This window comes from Coregonus clupeaformis, chromosome 39 (genome assembly GCF_020615455.1).
Source record: "Coregonus clupeaformis isolate EN_2021a chromosome 39, ASM2061545v1, whole genome shotgun sequence".
In the NCBI taxonomy this organism is placed as follows: domain Eukaryota; kingdom Metazoa; phylum Chordata; class Actinopteri; order Salmoniformes; family Salmonidae; genus Coregonus; species Coregonus clupeaformis.
In genome coordinates, this window is record NC_059230.1 from 13,834,103 (window position 1) to 13,851,934 (window position 17,832).

The following is a 17,832-nucleotide window of genomic DNA, read 5'->3' on the forward strand; positions in this document are numbered from 1 at the left end:
CGCACAATCTCTCAATCTGATCAACAAATATGGCTCTCTGTAGCACTTACTTGTTTTCCCTCGACACCAACCCCATTCGATGCGTGGAACGGATGTGGGTGGGGCTATGTCTACATAAGGGTGCTAATTAAAAAAGCTCTGACGAAGGCCTTGAGGCCGATACGTAAAGAGCAGTGATACTATCAAGAGCAGTGTGCGGGTTCCTTCTTTTTTTCTCATTTTGGTCATGTTTACAGTTCCCACCCCAATATATGCAATGGCCTCTATCATCAGTGGTTTATAGCAGGGATGATGTGTGTGCGCGGGTGTGTACATTATGTATGGTCTATCCAGTAGTTTGAAAGTCCTGTCATATTCTCTTACCTTTTCATAGAATCTCCCTAATGTCTCTTTGCAGAGCAACAACATGGCTCAAAAACCCCAAAGGATAGGAGTCAAAGTAAGTTAGCCATGATTAGCATCCTATACACACGGTAACTATCACATAGTATATACACATACAGGAAAATACCCCCCTCCATCCTCATGTACCTCGTTCATGATGCCCCTGGACCTCAATAGGGCTATTTTAACTCACTATAAGTCTCACTAGAAGCTGTGAAAGACCATCAACCATGAACTGCCCGATCCCTAAATAATCTTTTGTGTTCAAAGTGACTTTAGAGATTCTTGTTTGTATTGAAAAGCGCTATATAAAATACATATATTCATATTAATATTATTACTATTATTATTATTATTATTATTATTATTATTATTATTATTATTATTATACAGACTGATGCATTATGGGACATATCTATCTCAGTGCCACAGGCCCTTTAGGTGAAACCTGTCCTCCGAAAGAAAGTGAAAGTTTCCCCTCAGCTGGCCTGATACAGTGACAGGACTCACAGACACAGAACACATTCAGGGGGGTATAAATATTGCAGGCGGAGAGCATTTTGCTCCATGAATTATTACAAAGTCCAGTGGCTTTATGTAAGCTTCTGAGAGATATCTTCCCCCTAGCTTTACTGTTCCACTCTGCACCAAGCAGCGACTGGGGAACATGGAGGTATAAAGCCAGCATATAAACACAAACACACAAAGATATACACTTGGGGTAGTAGACCGACAGGCAGACAGACAGGTAGGCAGACAGAAAAGCAGACAGACAGACAGACAGACGGGCGGATAGGCTGGCATGAACATATACACACATACAGTGGTGTAAAGTACTTAAGTAAAACTACTTTAAAGTAATAATTAAGTAGTTTTTTTTAGTATCTGTACTTTACTTTACTATTTATATTTTGTACAACTTTGACTTTGACTTCACTACATTCCTAAACAAAAATATGTACTTTTTACTCCTTATATTTTCCCTGACACCCAAAAGTACTCGTTACATTTTGAATGCTTGGCAGGACAGGAACAAGGTCCAATTCACACACGTATCAAGAGAACATCCCTGGTCATCCCTACTGCCTCTGATCTGGCGGACTCACTAAACACAAATACTTTGTTTCTAAATGATGTCTGAGTGTTGGAGTGTGGCCCTGGCTATCTGTACATTGTATTACTTTTACTCAAGTATGACAATTGGGTACTTTTTCCACCACTACACTCATTCTGTAGTTTAGTTGATTTTTAAGACTAACAATATAGTCAACAACTTTAACTTTCATAGAATTATGATTATGAAATGGGTGTCGGAAAGACATCACCAAAAAACACATCTTGCAGAGTTCGTTTTTTCCTAACAACATGTCATATCCTCCTGGGGATTTGGAAGCACTAAATTATTGATGACATTACATGACATGGTTGACTGAGTTAACATTATTCCTACTCCTTAAAATAGTTTAGTTTTTCTCTGACTCCTCTTTGACAAAAATATGAAAATGTAGCCAGGAATCTGTACTGTGTGTGTGTGTCAGTGTGTGTGTGCACTTGTTTGTGCATGTGTGTGTGCACATTTATATGTGTATGCATGTGTGCACTCCTTGTTTATTGAAGGAGAACACAGTGACATGGAAAATATGTTACCAGAAGATTTTTCCCCAATGTTGTTTGATGTGTTTTTTTTCCTTCTGCATCTCAAAGCCAAAATAATAAACAGTTGGGGCCATGTTCACAAAGTGTCTTAGAGTATGAGTGCTGATCTAGGACCAGTTTAGCCTTTTAAATCATAATGAATAAGAGAGGGGTCCTGATCCTAGATCAGCACTCTACTCTGACGTGCTTTTGAATACAGGCCTTGGTGTCTTCTCCTTTCTATTTAACTGAATATCACATTAGAATCAACTTAATGTGTAATATTTTGTTGATTCTGTGAAATACAGATTTTTTGTCCAAATTATGAAGTAACGTTCAGTTTGAAGATGGCAACGGTAGGCAACAGTGCACATTTTATTTAGCTTGTATTGAAATGGTCAACTTTTATCAGGAATAGAAAACCAAGAATAGTATGTAAGCAGTAACATTTGGTATGTTATTAGGCGTTAGTGTAAGGTACGAGTTGTTTCTGGTTATGTCACTGGAAGGTAAAACTCCTGGCCATAGTCCGGATGCTAGGGATTGTCTTGAGTCAGTACTGTACTTCTGAAGAAGCCATGATTTGGTTGTTCACCCAACAGCCCATCTTCATATTTTCTTGGCATAAGCTGTGTATTGTGTGAAGCAATGAAGCATCTAAGTCGTATTCAATATATCTGATTGTACTAATGTATTGAGGATCAAATAAGATCAAAATTGAAAATGACTTTTTGGTACAGCGCACACTGAAATGAAAGACAGGTCAGCGGCTTCTGTGAATTACCAAATAGCACAATCCCCTGCAGTTAATAATGTATTTTAAAAACTGCCTGTTGAAAAAGATAGATATACATACAGTGGCTTGCGAAATTATTCACCCCCCTTGGAATTTTTCCTATTTTGTTGCCTTACAATTTGGAATGAAAATGTTTGGGGTTTGTATCATTTGATTTACACAACAAGCCTACCATTTTGAAGATGCAAAAAAAAAATATATTTTGAAAGAATCAAGAAATAAGACAAAAAAACGGAAAACATTTACTCAATACTTTGTAGAGCCACCTTTTGCAGCAATTACAGCTGCAAGTCTCTTGGTGTATGTCTCTATAAGCTTGGCACATCTAGCCACTGGGATTTTTGCCAATTCTTCAAGACAAAACTGCTCCAGCTCCTTCAAGTTGGATGGGTTCCGCTGGTGTACAACAATCTTTAAGTCATACCACAGATTCTCAATTGGATTGAGGTCTGGGCTTTGACTAGGCCATTCCAAGACATTTAAATGTTTCCCCTTAAACCACTGCTGGAAGGTGAACCTCTGTCCCAGTCTCAAATCTCTGGAAGACTGAAACAGGTTTCCCTCAAGAAAGCTACATTTGTATATTGGTTGTTGTTGAAGTAATTTCAAACACTTTTTGATGGTTAACTGGCTAAGTCATTGATCCACCTTTCTGGAACAGCCCCCAGCTATTAAAAAAAAAATCATTCGATTTTTTCCAAACCAATTTTTCTTAGAATCAGTTAAGCTACTTAATTAATACAGCTGTCCAAAATGCTTCATTTGTTATTAAGTCATATTCCCCTATTCAGTATAACACTGAGTATTTATGAGCATTACATTAGAGCAGTTTTAGGTAAACACGTTTAGCTAAAATGCTCAATGGAAAGCATGAAAGCATGAGTGAAGGAGCAATTCCAGCCGAACGCTATTTTTGATGAGTTTAATTAAATCCCATAGTTTGTCTCAGGGCGATTCAGGGGATTTGTGTGTTTAAGACTGATTCATTTTTCATGACGCATAACTGGAGTCTAACTTCTCATTAGTGAGTAGACTGCATGGCGGCTGAGGGCTCGCTGTCTCTCTGGCTTTTGAAATACAGATGTCTGATCTTTCACTTACCTAGTGCTCCACGTGGGCAGTCTATGGTACTCTGCATGAATTTGATGTGAAAAGAGTAGCTGATGCAAGTGGCTAGAATCAGTTAACCATACAGTATTATTTATAAAGCAGTGTTTTTGATTGCTACTGTGTAGATACTGTCATGTGGACTAGAGGTGAAAGTATTTTACAATAGATTCATAACTGTTCACTATTGAAGTAATGACATTCATAGTGTATTTGTCTTCGCAAACTTTTTCAGTTAGGTTACATACAGTGCATTCAGAAAGTATTCAGACCCCTTGACCTTTTCCACATTTTGTTACGTTACAGCCTTAATCTAAAATTGTTAAAATTGTTATTTTCCCTCATCAATATACACACAATACCCCATAATGACAAAGCAAAAACAGGTTTTTAGAAATTTTTGCAAATGTATTCAAATAAAAAGCTGAAATATCAGATTTACATACGTTTTCAGACCCTTTAGTCAGTACTTTGTTGAAGCACCTTTGGCAGCGATTACAGCCTTGAGTCTTCTTGGGTATGACGCTACAAGCTTGGCACACCTGTATTTGGGGAGTTTCGCCAATTCTTCTCTGCAGATCCTCTCAAGCTCTTTCAGGTTGAATGGGGAGCATCGCTGCACAGCTATTTTCAGGTCTCTCCAGAGATGTTCGATCTGGTTCAAGTCCGGCCTCTGGCTGGGCCACTCAAGGACATTCAGAGACTTGTCCCAAAGCCACTCCTGCGTTGTCTTGGCTGTGTGCTTAGGGTCGTTGTCCTGTTGGAAGGTGAACCTTCGCCCCAGTCTGAGGTCCTGAGCGCTCTGGAGCAGGTTTTCATCAAGGATCTCTCTGTACTTTGCTCCGTTCATCTTTCCCTCGATCCTGACTAGTCTCCCAGTCCCTGCCCCCAATTGCTCAGTTTGGCCGGGCGGCCAGCTCTTGGAAGAGTCTTGGTGGTTCCAAACTTCTTCCATTTAACAATGATAGAGGCCACTGTGTTCTTGGGGACCTTCAATGCTGCAGACATTTTTTGGTACCCTTCCCCAGATCTGTGCCTTGACACAATCCTGTCTTGGAGCTCTATGGACAATTCCTTTGACCCCACGGCTTGGTTTTTGCTCTGACATGCACGGTCAACTCTGGGACCTTATATAGACAGATGTGTGCCTTTTCAAATCATGTCCAATCAATTGAATTTACCACAGGTGGACACCAAACAAGTTGTAGAAACATCTCAAGTATGATCAACGGAAACAGGATGCACCTGAGCTCAATTTCAAGTGTCATAGCAAAAGGTCTGAATACTTATGTAAATAAGGTATTTCTGTGTTTGCTTTGTAAGTATGGGGTATTGTGTGTAGATTGAGGAGGATGTTTTGTTATTTAATCCACTTTAGAATAAGGCTGTAACGTAACAAAATGTGGAAAAGATCAAGGGGTCTGAACAATTTCCGAATGCACGGTATATGATCACTACAATGTAAAATGCACATACAGGTATCTTCAGAAAGTATTCACACCCCTTGACATTTTCCAAATTTAACTTAGATTAAATAGAGATTTTTTTTGTCGCTGGCCTACTACAGACAGTACCCCATAATGTCAAACTATTTTTGAAATGTAATTAATGTGAGAGTGTGATTTGAAGAAGTCAGGCGCAGGAGAGTAAATCACAGAATACAGAGTTTATTCTGTAGCACACAGTTACGCTGGATAGCTTCAACAGTCCAGTGCGCAAAACAGGCGCACTGGAACAAATACAGGCACACAGGGAAAATATACCCCGGCAATACAAAGTACAGGTAGCTCCACCGAGCTACACTCATCTCTCATGAAACAATCACCCACAAGGACAAGGGGGCAGAGAGAACACTTATACAGTGGGGAAAAAAAGTATTTAGTCAGCCACCAATTGTGCAAGTTCTCCCACTTAAAAAGATGAGAGAGGCCTGTAATTTTCATCATAGGTACACGTCAACTATGACAGACAAAATGAGAAAAAAAATCCAGAAAATCACATTGTAGGATTTTTAATGAATTTATTTGCAAATTATGGTGGAAAATAAGTATTTGGTCACCTACAAACAAGCAAGATTTCTGGCTCTCACAGACCTGTAACTTCTTCTTTAAGAAGTTGTAGACCTGCACCAGGCTGGAAAGACTGAATCTGCAATAGGTAAGCAGCTTGGTTTGAAGAAATAAACTGTGGGAGCAATTATTAGGAAATGGAAGACATACAAAACCACTGATAATCTCCCTCGATCTGGGGCTCCACGCAAGATCTCACCCCGTGGGGTCAAAATGATCACAAGAACGGTGAGCAAAAATCCCAGAACCATACGGGGGGACCTAGTGAATGACCTGCAGAGAGCTGGGACCAAAGTAACAAAGCCTACCATCAGTAACACACTACGCCGCCAGGGACTCAAATCCTGCAGTGCCAGACGTGTCTAGGCCCGTCTGAAGTTTGCTAGAGTGCATTTGGATGATCCAGAAGAGGATTGGGAGAATGTCATATGGTCAGATGAAACCAAAATATAACTTTTTGGTAAAAACTCAACTCGTCGTGTTTGGAGGACAAAGAATGCTGAGTTGCATCCAAAGAACACCATACCTACTGTGAAGCATGGGGGTGGAAACATCATGCTTTGGGGCTGTTTTTTCTGCAAAGGGACCAGGGACGACTGATCCGTGTAAAGGAAAGAATGAATGGGGCCATGTATCGTGAGATTTTGAGTGAAAACCTCCTTCCATCAGCAAGAGCATTGAAGATGAAACGTGGCTGGGTCTTTCAGCATGACAATGATCCCAAACGCACCGCCCGGGCAACGAAGGAGTGGCTTCGTAAGAAGCATTTCAAGGTCCTGGAGCGGCCTAGCCAGTCTCCAGATCTCAACCCCATAGAAAATCTTTGGAGGGAGTTGAAAGTCTGTGTTGCCCAGCGACAGCCCCAAAACATCACTGCTCTAGAGGAGATCTGCATGGAGGAATGGGCCAAAATACCAGCAACAGTGTGTGAAAACCTTGTGAAGACTTACAGAAAACGTTTGACCTGTGTCATTGCCAACAAAGGGGTATATAACAAAGTATTGAGAAACTTTTGTCATTGACCAAATACTTATTTTCCACCATAATTTGCAAATAAATTCATAAAAAATCCTACAATGTGATTTTCTGGATTTTTTTTCTCATTTTGTCTGTCATAGTTGACGTGTACCTATGATGAAAATTACAGGCCTCTCTCATCTTTTTAAGTGGGAGAACTTGCACAATTGGTGGCTGACTAAATACTTTTTTCCCCCACTGTACATGTACTAATGAGGGGAATATGAACCAGGTGTGTGTAATTGTCAAGACAAGACAAATGGAATGATGAGATATGGAGCGGCAGTGGCAAGAAGTTCCGGTTACAACGGACGCCGAAGCCTGCCCGAACAAGGAGGGGAGGCAGCTTCGGAGAAAGTGACAGTTAATTACAAATTAAAAGCTCAAATGTCTTGAGTCAATTAGTATTCATCCCCTTTGTTATGGCAAGACTAAATAAGCTGCTTAACAAGACATAATAAATTGCACAGACCCACTCTGTGTGCAATACTAGTGTTTAATATGATTGTTTTATGACTATTTCATCTCTGTACCGCACAAATACAATTATCTGTAAGGTCCCTCAGTCGAGCAGTGAATTTCAAACACATATTCAACCACAAAGACCAGGGAGGTTTTCCAATGCCTCGCAAAAAAGGGCACCTATTTGTAGATGGACAAAAATAAATAAAAAGCAGACATTGAATATCCCTTTGAGCTTGTGAATTTATTAATTACACTTTGGATGGTGTATCAATGCACCCAGTCACTACAAAGATACAGGCGTCCTTCCTAACTCAGTTGTCAGAGAGAAGGGAAACTGCTCAGGGATTTCACCATGAAGCCAATGGTAACTTTAAAACAGTTTCAGAGTTGAATGGCTGTGATAGAAGAAAACTGAGGATGGATCAACAACATTGTAGTTAGAAGCCTGTACAGAATGAAAATATTCCAAAACATGCATCCTGTTTGCAACAAGGCACTAAAGTAATGCTGCAAACATTTTGGCAAAGCAATTAACTTTTTGTCCTGAATACAAAGTATTATGTTTGGGGCAAATCCAATACAACATATTACTGAGTACCACTATCCATATTTGCAAGCATAGTTGTGGCTGCATCATGTTATGTGTATGCTTGTAAACGTTAAGGACTGGGGAGTTTTTCCAGGATAAAAAATTAATGAAATGGAGCTAAGTGCAAAATCCTAGAGGAAAACCTGATTTAGTCTGCTTTCCACCAGACACTGGGAGATGAATTCACCTTTCAGCAGGACAATAACCTAAAACACAAGGCCAAATCTACATTGGAGTTGTTTACCAAGAAGACAGTGACGTACTCCCGAGTGGCGCAGTGGTCTAAGGCACTGCATCGCAGTGCTAGCTGTGCCACTAGAGATCCTGGTTCGAATCCAGGCTCTGTTGTAGCCGGCCGCGACCGGGAGACCCATGGGGCGGTGCACAATTGGCCCAGCGTCGTCCAGGGTAGGGGAGGGAATGGCCGGCAGGGGATGTAGCTCAGTTGGTAGAGCATGTCGTTTGCAACGCCAGGGTTGTGGGTTCGATAAAATAATGTATGCGCTAACTGTAAGTCGCTCTGGATAAGAGCGTCTGCTAAATGACGTAAATGTAATGTTCATGAGTGGCCAAGTTACAGTTTTGACTTAAATCTGCTTGAAAATCTATGGCAAGACCTAAAAATGGTTGTCTAGAAATGATCAACAACCAGTTTGACAGAGCTTGAAGAATTTTTTTAATAATAATGGACAAATGTTGCACAATCCAGGTGTGGAAATCTCTTAGAGGCTTACCCAGAAAGACTCACAGCTTTAATCACTGCCAAAGGAGCTTCTATAAAGTATTGACTCAGGGATGTACATTTCACATTTCTGTATTTCATTTTCAACAAATTAGCAAACATTTCTAAAAACATGTTTTCACTTTGTCATTATGGAGTATTGTGTGTAGATGGATGAGAAACAAAGAACACAACAAAATGTAACACAACAAAATGTGGAATAAATCAAGGGGTATGAATACTTTCTGAAGGCACTGTACATGGCCCCTAAAGGGATTTCCTATGCTACACCTATTATTGGCACAGCATAGTGTGATTAATAGTGGGAACAAGGATCAAGATTAATGTTGGTAGATAAACAACTAATTCCTCAACTCTCAATGAGGCAATTAGTGAACATTCAGGTCATTATGAAACAATTACCCCCTTATAAATCTTATGTTTTCTCCAAAATGCACAAAAAAAGGTCAGAAAGTTGAATATGGGGAACCACTATATATTCATTCAATTTCAGCATGTGGAATGCTATCTTTGAAGATATGCTTAGCTAATAATTTTACTACACTGGTAAGTAAGGCCTGTACATTTTTACATCAGTAAATTACAATACATCCACATGATGGTGCTGTTCCTCATTGAATAACCATCTAGGATCAAACTTGTGATGTCACTTCAGTTACACAGTGGATACAGATTGTAACCTTTCAAGGTACAGAGTTCTTCAAATTATATATATATATATATATATATATATATATATATATATATATATATATACAGTGAGGGAAAAATGTATTTGATCCCCTGCTGATTTTGTACGTTTGCCCACTGACAAAGACATGATCAGTCTATAATTTTAATGGTAGGTTTATTTGAACAGTGAGAGACAGAATAACAACAACAACATCCAGAAAAACGCATGTCAAAAATGTTATAAATTGATTTGCATTTTAATGAGGGAAATAAGTATTTGACCCCTCTGCAAAACATTACTTAGTACTTGGTTGCAAAACCCTTGTTGGCAATCACAGAGGTCAGACATTTCTTGTAGTTGGCCACCAGGTTTGCACACATCTCAGGAGGGATTTTGTTCCACTCCTCTTCGCAGATCTTCTCCAAGTCATTAAGGTTTCGAGGCTGACATTTGGCAAGTCGAATCTTCAGCTCCCTCCACAGATTTTCTATGGGATTAAGGTCTGGAGACTGGCTAGGTCACTCCAGGACCTTAATGTGCTTCTTCTTGAGCCACTCCTTTGTTGCCTTGGCCGTGTGTTTTGGGTCATTGTCATGCTGGAATACCCATCCACGACCCATTTTCAATGCCCTGGCTGAGGGAAGGAGGTTCTCACCCAAGATTTGACGGTACATGGCCCCGTCCATCGTCCCTTTGATGCGGTGAAGTTGTCCTGTCCCCTTGGCAGAAAAACACCCCCAAAGCATAATGTTTCCACCTCCATGTTTGACGGTGGGGATGGTGTTCTTGGGGTCATAGGCAGCATTCCTCCTCCTCCAAACACGGCGAGTTGAGTTGATGCCAAAGAGCTCGATTTGGTCTCATCTGACCACAACACTTTCACCCAGTTCTCCTCTGAATCATTCATATGTTCATTGGCAAACTTCAGACGGACCTGTATATGTGCTTTCTTGAGCAGGGGGACCTTGCGGGCGCTGCAGGATTTCAGTCCTTCACAGCGTAGTGTGTTAACAATTGTTTTCTTGGTGACTATGGTCCCAGCTGCCTTGAGATCATTGACAAGATCCTCCCATGTAGTTCTGGGCTGATTCCTCACCGTTCTCATGATCATTGCAACTCCACGAGGTGAGATCTTGCATGGAGCCCCAGGCCAAGGGAGATTGACAGTTCTTTTGTGTTTCTTCCATTTGGGAATAATCGCACCAACTGTTGTCACCTTCTCACCAAGCTGCTTGGTGATGGTCTTGTAGCCCATTCCAGCCTTGTATAGGTCTACAATCTTGTCCCTGACATCCTTGGAGAGCTCTTTGGTCTTGGCCATGGTGGAGAGTTTGGAATCTGATTGATTGCTTCTGTGGACAGGTGTCTTTTATACAGGTAACAAACCGAGATTAGGAGCACTCCCTTTAAGAGTGTGCTCCTAATCTCAGCTCGTTACCTGTATAAAAGATGCCAGGAGCCAGAAATCTTTCTGATTAAGAGGGGGTCAAATACTTATTTACCTCATTAAAATGCAAATCAATTTATAACATTTTTGACATGCGTTTTTCTGGATTTTTTTGTTGTTATTCTGTCTCTCATTGTTCAAATAAACCTACCATTAAAATTATAGACTGATCATTTCTTTGTCAGTGGGCAAACGTACAAAATCAGCAGGGGATCAAAACCTTTTTTCCCTCACTGTATATACATATATGTCCGTGGCAATACATACTGTACAATTATATCATTGCTTCATTGACTGAAAATCTTAGACCCAGTTGCAGAAGCTATGTACTATAGATTGAAAACCATTAATATATTTTCTATAAACATAATTAACAAACATCATAATACACATATAATTCATTAATTATTAGTTTGCCTGGACCCCAAATATTTTTTGGGGGATAAAATATCTTCTTTATCAGTTGTTTACCTAATGTATTTGATTTGCTTAAAATCTCACTGTCAAATCTCACTGTCAAATCTCACTGTCATATACTGAAGACAATAATGAAAAACAGAGAAAAAAAATAAGATTTCAAAATAGTTTAGGGAATTGTCTGGTTATTTTATCTTGAACAAATTTGTTTTGGTTGTACATACCCATTTTATTTATTTCAAACACACTCAGGCCTATAAATAAATAACATTATGAATACACATTTGAAGAAGACAATTAGGATAAGCATTAGTATATGTTGCATAAAGTGAAACAATGCAAATTATATATATTTCAATACATATCCAGTAGATGGCAGTCTAGCAATGTAACATCTCTCTCTGCCCCCCTAAAGACTCCACTCTACACTTTAGCACTTTTAAAATATTACTTTTCTACCCCTCCACTGCAAGACAGAACCAGGTCTGTTACCTTAGATGATGTCTTCATCCCACCTTGTCCTGGAATGAAAAGTGACAGTGAGAATTAACCTTTATTTACTGCAGTAATGAAGTACAAAGCATATTTGTACATGCAAAGAAGCTCATGCAAGGTGAATGTTCTCCTGAAGGAAGTCTCCCCAAACCCACTCACCCCAACCTCCCTCCTCCCCTTTTAGTTTTGGTTGTTTTATTCTTTCCACCACCTCCTCCTCCACCTCCTCTCTCTATTGCTCCTCTCGTCTCAAGTCCGATGGCGTCGCCCTCGCCATCTGTCTGTTCACTGGCCCATGCCGTTGGCAGAGTACCATCTTAGGAGAGTGGGTGAGTCTCTGAAACAGCACATCTTGAATCCCCCACTTCCTCTCCTCCTTTCACACCACCACCATCACCCGTGTTGTCTATAAAAAGCCTCCCCACCTCCATTCTTCATTCTGTCCATCACACAGACGGCTGGTGGCACCTTAATTGGGGAGGACGGGCTCATAGCAATGGCTGGAATGGCATTCATGGAATGGTATCGACACATCACACACATGGTTTCCTTGTGTTTGATACCATTACATTCACTTTATTCCAGTCATTATTATGAGCTGTCTTCCCCTCACCAGCTTCCTGTGGTCCATCAAAAGCATGCATAATTCCAGTCCATATCACGGCTTGTTAATCTGATGCAATGGAGATACAATATTCTTCTCATTTTGAAATAACGCCTCGTATTTCTTTGCCCAAAATAGAACCAGAGAGTCATGTAGAAGGTAGATGATTAGATAAAACAGGATTTGATTAATTAGCCTTTTGTTTCATTGTTTTAATATCATTGATGTTACTGTTTTGAGGATGTACTACTTGAATCAAAGCTGTAAAAATACTGACTGACCCAATTGGTTGCTTGATTTCATATTTCTGCATGTATTCTTCATCCATGCTGTCTCCAACTCAACAGTATGAGATACCGTATACCTGAGCTTATCACAGACACCTTCCACCTGACAGGTGCCAGAAGTGGCGTCCGTGGTTCATGAAAATACATGCATGCTTGTGCACATGTGCATCCGTGTGTTCAAGTGTGATGTGTGTTTGTGTGTGTGTGTATTCTATAGAAGACATCCAAGCCATCATTTGACGTGTCAGTTCTCTTGACTGTAAACGCCTATTTTCTCTATCTTCTCTAACATGCTTCTCTCCTTTGCATGCACTGATCTAAAAACATAGCTGAAAGCGATACGTTGCAATACTCCCTTAGGAAGGAACACATGGAGAGGAAGCCTCATGACTATTGATTCTGATTTGGAACATTCATTCATTCATTCATTCATTCATTCATTCCTCACTAAACAATGTTGCCGTCATTCATTGATCGATTGATTCGATTAAGCTGTCAATCATCCATGAATGACATTGTCTCATTTTCCATGTACTGTCATGGGTTTTTTGTATTGCCAGACTTGCCTGCAACACATAATTCAACAGAAGTCCAATCTACATTTTAGTATGAACTTAAACTATCCCTGGTGAAAGCAGAGTAGATGAAAGGAATGTAATTTTATTTTCTCACATTGGAATGTTATTTTTCATATGAAGGAGAAGTAATTACAGCCAAGGATGAGGCTCCGCTAAGAACTCCATCTTTCTGGAAAAATAATCGAAACAAAACTGCATAACCCCCACTCTTCCTCCGTAGACGCCGAGTGCTTTTAAAATGCTGGCTGTATTCAAACAGTGATAAGCGAGGGGAGCTATCTACAGGGGCTTTGGAAGCCACATATAAATATTATTGTGTGTGTTTATAAAACAGATTTATGTGGCCTATCATTTAAGAGGCCCATAACTGTGGGTAAATGTATGATAATATGATATGTTGTATTTAATATTGTATGGATGAGGGGGGTGAGGAAGGTGTCATGGGTTTACCCAAAGGCTTATCAACTATGATCAAAGTCCTTTTGAAAATTGCATTCGAAAGGGACAATTGGGTTGGGTGATAGGATATTGACCTCAACGTTTCACAAGGTAGATCTACAGTAGTACTGTGATCACGCTTAACTCATTATGTCCTCGTAATGCTGTTTGGACTCTTATGTTCACTTATGTGTTCACTCTTATGTCCTCATAGTGATGGAGTATGAAGACAAATGGGTTGGGGGATAGGAGACAGGCACCCCTGGCGACGGGCTGCTACGATGTCCACACTTGTAAATCAAGCTCATTGAGGCCTTAATGCTGATGATTATGACAGCCCAATCGCTTGGGAGTGGGGATATTTGAGTTATGGGGTTGGGGAGGATGCCCAAAAAAAAATGCTACCTTGGAAATGCCTCTATAGCCTTGGTAAAATGGCACAAATGACTATGGCTTTCTTTGTAGCCATTTTTCTGTGAGTTTAGGAATACAATTTTCTGTACATAATAATGCCCATTTTCTCAGTTACTATTGTAAATTGATGAACTAGGTATATGGTGGTTTATATATCATAAAACATATACTGTAATGCAAATTATACATCAGGAAGAGGATCCCACACTACTATGTCAATAAAGTCAAAGTTTCACAAGGTAGACCTACTGTGATCACACTTAACTCATTTGTCCTAATAATGCTGTTTGGAATCTCATCTTCACTACCAGTAGTCCTCATAGTGGTTGAGTAGGGACAATTGGGTTGGGTGATAGGATAATGACCTCAACGTTTCACAAGGTAGATCTACAGTAGTACTGTGATCACGCTTAACTCATTATGTCCTCGTAATGCTGTTTGGACTCTTATGTTCACTTATGTGTTCACTCTTATGTCCTCATAGTGATGGAGTATGAAGACAAATGGTTTGGGGATAGGAGACAGGCACCCCTGGCGACGGGCTGCTACGATGTCCACACTTGTAAATCAAGCTCATTGAGGCCTTAATGCTGATGATTATGACAGCCCAATCGCTTGGGAGTGGGGATATTTGAGTTATGGGGTTGGGGAGGATGCCCAAAAAAAAATGCTACCTTGGAAATGCCTCTATAGCCTTGGTAAAATGGCACAAATGACTATGGCTTTCTTTGTAGCCATTTTTCTGTGAGTTTAGGAATACAATTTTCTGTACATAATAATGCCCATTTTCTCAGTTACTATTGTAAATGGATGAACTAGGTATATGGTGGTTTATATATCATAAAACATATACTGTAATGCAAATTATACATCAGGAAGAGGATCCCACACTACTATGTCAATAAAGTCAAAGTTTCACAAGGTAGACCTACTGTGATCACACTTAACTCATTTGTCCTAATAATGCTGTTTGGAATCTCATCTTCACTACCAGTAGTCCTCATAGTGGTTGAGTAGGGACAATTGGGTTGGGTGATAGGATAATGACCTCAACGTTTCACAAGGTAGATCTACAGTAGTACTGTGATCACGCTTAACTCATTATGTCCTCGTAATGCTGTTTGGACTCTTATGTTCACTTATGTGTTCACTCTTATGTCCTCATAGTGATGGAGTATGAAGACAAATGGGTTGGGGGATAGGAGACAGGCACCCCTGGCGACGGGCTGCTACGATGTCCACACTTGTAAATCAAGCTCATTGAGGCCTTAATGCTGATGATTATGACAGCCCAATCGCTGGGGAGTGGGGATATTTGAGTTATGGGGTTGGGGAGGATGCCCAGAAACTAAAGAGAACTGGAAATTGAGAAAGAGCACACATTCCCCCAGATGGACACTAATGATGCGGCTGGCCCTGGTGCCTCTGAAGTAAACGAGGACCATTAGTCAATGGAATATTCAGATCTAATATTTTGGTGTTTATTTTCCATTATCATGTTATGTTTTATTGGAGAGATAGTTCCACTGTATTTTGTAGTGTAATGTTCTACATTCCAAGCAATCGCACATCAACCATGCATAGACATTTAGGAAGCATAAAGTAACTTCTAGTACAACAACAGATAAATACTTAATTTGAAATTGTTTGACTTGAATGCCAGGTGATGTGTCAGTTCAAGCAAGATTATTCTGTGCATGTGTGCGAGGGAGCATGCATGTGCGTGTATACTTGTTTGCAAACCTGCTGGGCAGATAATCCCTATCACCCACAGAAGGCCACTGGCCCCAGATCAGCGGTGTAGTTATTTAAGTACCTTCTGAGATTAAACCAGGACCTCACCTTTTTCTCTGCCTGTCCACTGCAGGTCCCTCAGAAACCTTTGAGAAGGATTTAATTTCACTAGATTAATAGAGGACTATGAGATTCCCTGAACTACCTGAGGCTTCCTACCTCCGGATCTTCTCAAACCCCACAGGGGTCTCATTACACCAGGTTATGAAGGAGGGATGAAGCTGAGGGATGTCGTAGATAGACTTTGATACGCCACTGACTGACAGTTTAAGTAATCCACCTGCCCACTTTAATGCTGTTGAATAGCAGTGGCCCATGCACAAATTTGCTGAGTCATTTAGGCCTTATTCTTTCTCCACTCTGCTCTCTCAGTTTATACTACTGTTTTCATTGATTTTCAAAATTAGGTACAGTGCCTTGCAAAAGTATTCACCCCCCTTGGCGTTTTTCCTATTTTGTTGCATTACAACCTGTAATTTAAATTTATTTTTATTTGGATTTCATGTAATGGACATACACAAAATAGTCCAACTTGGTGAAGTGAAATGAAAAAAATTACTTGTTTCAACAAATTATACAAAAAGAATAATGGAAAAGTGGTGCGTGCATATGTATTCACCCCCTTTGCTATGAAGCCCCTAAATAAGATCTGGTGCAACCAATTACCTTTATAAGTCACATAATTAGTTAAATAAAGTCCACCTGTGTGCAATCTAAGTGTCGCATGATCTCAGTATATATACACATTTTTACATTTTACATTTTACTCATTGAGCAGACGCTCTTATCCAAAGCGACTTACAGTTAGTGAGTGTATACATTTTTCATACTGGCCCCCCTGTATACCTGTTCTGAAAGGCCCCAGAGTCTGCAACACCACTAAGCAAGGGGCACCACCAAGCAAGCGGCACCTTGAAGACCAAGGAGCTCTCCAAACAGGTCAGGGACAAAGTTGTGGAGAAGTACAGATTAGGGTTGGGTTATAAAAAAATATCAGAAACTTTGAACATCCCACGAAGCATCATTAAATCCATTATAAAAAAATTGAAAGAATATGGCACCACAACAAACCTGCCAAGAGAGGGCCGCCCACCAAAACTCATGGACCAGGCAAGGAGGGCATTAATCAGAGAGGCAAGAAAGAGACCAACTATAACCCTGAAGGAGCTGCAAAGCTCTACAGCGGAGATTGGAGTATCTGTCCATAGGACCACTTTAAGCCGTACACTCCACAGAGCTGGGCTTTACAGAAGAGTGGCCAGAAAAAAAGCCACTCCCCAAACATATGGAAGAAGGTACTCTGGTCAGATGAGACTAAAATTGAGCTTTTTGGCCATCAAGGAAAACACTATGTCTGGCGCAAAACCAACACCTCTCATCACCCCGAGAACACCATCCCGTTTTTCATTGGCAGGGACTGGGAAACTGGTCAGAATTGAAGGAATGATGGATGGCGCTAAATACAGGGAAATTCTTGAGGGAAACCTGTTTCAGTCTTCCAGAGATTTGAGACTGGGACAGAGGTTCACGTTCCAGCAGGACAAATACCCTAAGCATACTGCTAAAGCAACACTCGAGTAGTTTAAGGGGAAACATTTAAATGTCTTGGAATGGCCTAGTCAAAGCCCAGACCTCAATCCAATTGAGAATTTGTGGTATGACTTAAAGATTGCTGTACACCAGCTGAACCCATCCAACTTGAAGGAGCTGGAGTAGTTTTGCCTTGAAGAATGGGCAAAAATCCCAGTGGCCAAATGTTTCAAGCTTATAGAGACATACCCCAAGAGACTGCAAAAGGTGGCTCTACAAAGTATTGACTTTGGGGGGTGAATATTTATTAATGCTCAAGTTTTCTGTTTTTTTGTCTTATTTCTTGTTTGT

The 17,832-nt window shown here is 40.3% G+C and overlaps 1 protein-coding gene across 42 annotated transcripts in view; it reads left to right on the forward strand.

Annotated features, from left to right (window-relative positions):
* Positions 1 to 17,832, forward strand: part of LOC121554718 (receptor-type tyrosine-protein phosphatase delta-like) — a 597,272-nt gene that overhangs the window by 219,650 nt on the left and 359,790 nt on the right. The gene's annotated exons all lie outside the window — the stretch shown is intronic.